A 5,256-nucleotide genomic window follows, 5' to 3' on the forward strand; every position below is an offset into this window, starting at 1 on the left:
TTTGAAATAGAATAGCAATTTGAATTATATACATTAATCTTTCATTATTAATATATCCTAATCCATAGACACAGTTTAATAATATTAAACAAAATCAAATAATATGTTTCAGATTGTTTATTTATTGATTTAACATTCACTATATATTCAGGTATGTTTCGATCTAAACTCCCAGCACCCAGTAATCTCTCTTGCTCTTCTCTCTCTTCCTCCATCTTCTTCTATTAGCAACGTGGCCAACAAAATGGCTATGGCCTGCTGAGAAATTGTAACATTCTGACCTCCTAGTCTATGACTTATAACTGCAAAGACTTAACTGGGTTTTCTAATCACTAATCATAAGAATAGTGTGCCTAAGAACAGCTTCACCTCTCTGAGAAGCCATGTTCCCTTAGACTACTGACCCTCATTTTCTTTGACAGTGTTGTTCTTTAGTTTTCTATATGCAAACGACAGCAGCCGAGTCTCTGTCATTCTGTCCTTGCTAGACATCACTCACCCATACTGTAACTGATAATGTTTGTTTCTTCGTCATCCATTCTATTGGATGCCTCATTCAGTTTTACATATTGTTGAGCTACAGCCCTGCATTCACAAGTCCCTTGAGTTCCCCTTGTAAATCCAAGAGCAGGATGGACAGCTATACCTTCCTAGAAGTCATGCAGATGTTTTAAAGTCTGGTGTGCCACTTGGTTCCTCCTTCAATATTCAACTGGAATATAGTTTTGTCTCTGCCTTCCCTCTCATCTCCAAAACCTAATAAATATCCTCTGCCAAATAATTTCCTTGAGTATTTGCCTTACCTTTTGTCTCCACGTTTCCACTATCTCTGCTATGATTCAGGTTGTCATCTCTTCCAGATGGACAAATCATAACTGTCCAGCTTAGACAGGTTTAGGGGCCTGTTCAATAAGTCAAACCATATCTTCTAAGTGATGAAAATACATACATTCTAGGAAGGCATATTCAGAATAGGGGGAAAGGTGTTATTTAACTTGGTCTTTCAATAAAAACAGAGGACCACCTTGCTACACACCTTAACAGATAAACTCTTCTTCAGCCTCATAAAATGAAGCCCTAAATAAAAACCAGGGCCTTTGAGGACTCCTTCACTCATGTGGTCCACTTTCACACTGACCGCATATCTGATTTGTGCTATTTCGTTGTTTTGAGTCAGGTTTCCTGGTACTTTGCTATCTGTATGAGCCCTTATTTCAGTTCTTTGAACCATAAAAAAAATTACCTGGCCCAGATTCCCCACAGCAGTAACAAAACCAGGCTCCACGTGCTAATCAGGTTGCTTTCCAATAGCGCTGTCATCTGAAACACAAACCTATCACTTCTGTGCTGAGGAGACGTTTCCTTCCCTAATCATGACACTGTCTCCCCTCGCTGTGATGCTGAGACTATCTGCTTTCATTTTTCCTCTAACTCCATTTCCAAAGGCATTGGAAAGAGAGAAAAAAGATGAGCATTTTGAAGTTAGGCCGCAGAATGAGTAACTAAGACAGTAACAGCGGGAATGAATAAATAAACCCACAAAAATAAAATCACTTGCCTGCAAGAAAATTCTCGTTAGTAGAAATTTTTAAAAAAATGAGAGAGGTTGGGATGTGGCTTGTGACTAAACCTGGAACATAGTTATTGAATGACAAAGAGGAAAAGAATGCAATGGCAGTGTGGCCTGGTTTAACTCTTGAGGCAGTGTAACCCTGTGAATGATTGCTACCTGGCCCCCCAACGCGCATGCGTGCATGCGCATGGTTGAACAGCGCTTCAAAGTCTGGCATAGATAAAAAAAAAAAGACTCCTAGAATTTTAGCGACAGTTTCTCCCTCTCTGCTGATGTTTCAGAAACTTGTAATCAATTCTTCCCTTGATTGTCAATTCATTCTTCTCTCTTCTATAGGGCCTATCAGAAGATTTTCGCATGTGGTAGCCTGCATGAAAGTAAGTATAAAGGAAAAAAAGTTTTCTTCAGTTTTGTTAGCTTCATATATAGACTGGAATCCTGTAATAAAATATATGTTATACAGAGATATTGATACGCAGAATGAAAAGATGGGAATATAACAAAGGTAAGGTTTGAGTAGCACCTTCTACAACATCTCAGTGAGAGAAGAACCGGGTGCTTTCTTCCTTTGTTGTTTTGAAAAAACATAAGAAGATCTAGGGATGACAAGATAAATAAAAATAACCGGCTAGGATAGTTAGCAAAGCTTATCCATGTAGAAGCCTGTGGTTAAATCTATGCCTCAATAAAGTCTTAATGTCTTCATTGAGGAAATATTGCTCTCTTTGGTGTCACAGGGACCAGGCGACCATTTTTCTGTGTAAACCTATTAACTACTTTGAGACATCTGAGGGAGAGCACAGAGCTCTCCTTCATGTCCTCGGTGTTACTTTTAATGGAAAAATCTTTGATACTTTCTGGAGGATTATTATATTTTGTTGTAAAACATTGCTTCTGCTAGTGACTTTCAGGTCACCAAAATACCAGGGGACAACTTACCAGAGGGGTTGCTTATTTAGGCTCAGCGTTTCAGGAGTTCTTTAATTTCATCATGGTGAGAAAGGCATAATAGAGCCGAGAAGCCCATGTCATGGCCATCATAGTGAAACAGAGAAGCCCATTTCGTGACCACCAGCAAGCAAAGAATGGGGAACACATAACAGAGCTATCTCTTCTTGGCCTTTTGGCTGAGATAAACACAGAAAGGTAAAAGACATATCCCCTGTGACATGTGTCCCCCAAATTCCCCACCTGCCTATGTTTCAACACCTAAAATTACCATCATAAAGTCTATGAAGGAGTTAAATTATCAATCAGCTCAGAGCTCTCACAATCTAATTATCTCTGGAAAAGACATCTCACAGACAAACCAGCTTCACTAATCCAAGTAAATTGACTATTAACATTAATTATCACACCAGGTTAGTGATTACCAAAAATTGATCACAGTCCTTTGAAGCACCTAGGATCAAAAACATTCACTGATAATATTCAGGTTAGTTTTCCATGTTTGATTAGTCTGAAATAAGTTTTCCTTTCACAAGACTGTCCAGAAAAGCTCAGACTATAGAGAGAATGAAGTCAATAAATAGTAATTTTTTAGCTTCTCTATTCAAAACTGAGAAAATCATCAAACGTTTAACAATATTAGTATACTGAATACCTCTCTGGTCCAAAGTTTTAGCCTCCCTTATGGACATTAAAGGTGGGACCTCCACAGTGGGACTGAGTGGATAGTGGCTTTGGGACCTGTACCAACAGTCATAAAAATCTGAGTCACATGGTATCTGGAAATTCCCTGGCATATCTGGACAAGAACACGAGGCCTTTGTGTCCCCTTGGAGAATGGAAAAACTAGTCACTTTCCTAACTTTTTGCCTGGAACATCTAATGTTGAATTCAAAAGAAGTTGGAGAGAAATTGGTTATAAGGAAAACATATTTCCTCATTATTTTCTGCTGTCCTGTCACTTCTCATAGCTGATAAACTTTCAAAAACAAAATTCCCATGTGGTCATCACCATCATCTGTTTGAGTTCTACCCAAAGACTGAATGGTTTCTGTTGGAACTCTAGTGTTTGCCTGTTTTTGTTTGATCAGAACTTTGGGGAAAGGACTCCGTGATAATCTGAGTCTTTGGCTACAATGTTGCCATGAGATGATTCGAAAATGTCATGTGGTCTTCTTCCCGAAGGGACTGATGACTTCCCACAGTAGAGGCGATGACCACAAGAATTTATCTGGGTCATTACTCAGTCTATGTTGTGTGAACATTATAAGTCTTGTTTTGTGAAATGTCCTTAGACTACTGTCCACCTGTCAGCTAGGGAGACAAAACAACTTATGCATCCCACCATAGCTCTGTGAAGGCCAGCGCTTCCATACACCAGGAGGGTCCACTGATAGTGGCCTGAGGGAGTCTTTCAGATATGGAGATCAGGATGTCTCTTTAGATCACACTGTTTTAGCTCTATTTTTTTATTGGTTATTTTATTTACTTACATTTCAAATGGTAAGTTTTCCTTCCCAGTTTTCTCTTTATAAGCCCCCCCAATCCCATCCTCTCTCACCCATGCCCCTAGGAGGGTGCCTCACCAGCCTTGTGTTCCCCTATCCAGGTGACCAGTCTTCCACAGGAACAAGGGGCTCCCTTGCCAGTGATGCAAATAAGGCAATCTTCTGTTACATATCCAGCTGGAGCCACGGGTACCCACACACACACACGCACTCCATGCATTCTTTGGTTGGCAGTCTAGTCCCTGGGAGCTTTTGGCGGTCGGTTGGGCAACATTGTTGTGAGGTTGCAAACCCCTCCAGCTAATACAGTCCTTGCCCTAACTTTCCTATTGAGGTCCCTGGGCTTAGTTCAGTGTTTGGCTATGGACATCCACATCTGTATTTGTGCAGCTTTGGTAGAGCCTCTCTCAGAAGACAGCTAAACTGGGATCATATCAATAAGCAATTCTTGGCATCAGCAGTAGTGTCTGGGTTTGGTGTCAGCAGATGGGATGGATCCCTAGGTGGGGCAGTCTCTGGATGGCCTTTCCTTTAGTCTATGCTCCACTCTTTGTCCCTACATTTTATTTTGACAGGAGGAATTCTGATTTAATATTTTTGAGGTGGGAGGGTGGCCCCATCCCTCAACTGGGGCCTGTGCCTATCCACTGGGAATGGTCTCTAGAGGTTCTGTCTCTCCTATGTTAGGTACTTTGGCTATTGTTCTCCCTTTAGGTCCTGGGGACCTCTTGGGTCCCTGACATCTGGGACTTTCTAGTGGCTACACCTAGATTCCCCCTCCTCCACTGTTACACACCTACTTTCAAATTCCTGATGCTCTGTACTTCTCCCTCATCTCCTCTCATATCTGAACTGCCCCCCCCCTTTTCTCTCCCCTCTTTCTCCCTCCCAGATCCCTTTCTCCCTCTGCTGCTTAGAGATTATTCTCTTTTCTCTACTGGGTAGGGTACAGTAGCATCCACACTTCAGTGTGATCTTCTTTCTTCTTGAGTTTTATCTAGTTTTATGTGGAGGTCCTTGATCCACTTGGACTTGAGCTTTATATATAAGGAGGTAAGAATTGGTCAATTTGCATTCTTCTACATGCTGACTGCCAGTTGAACCGGCACCATTTGTTGAAAATGCTGTCTGTTTTCTACTGGATGGTTTTGGCTCCTTTACCAAAGATCAAGTGATCATAGGTGTATGGGTTCATTTCTGGGTCTTCAATTCTATTCCCCTGATCTG

This window comes from Micromys minutus (assembly GCF_963924665.1).
Source record: "Micromys minutus genome assembly, chromosome: 7".
Lineage (NCBI taxonomy): Eukaryota > Metazoa > Chordata > Mammalia > Rodentia > Muridae > Micromys > Micromys minutus.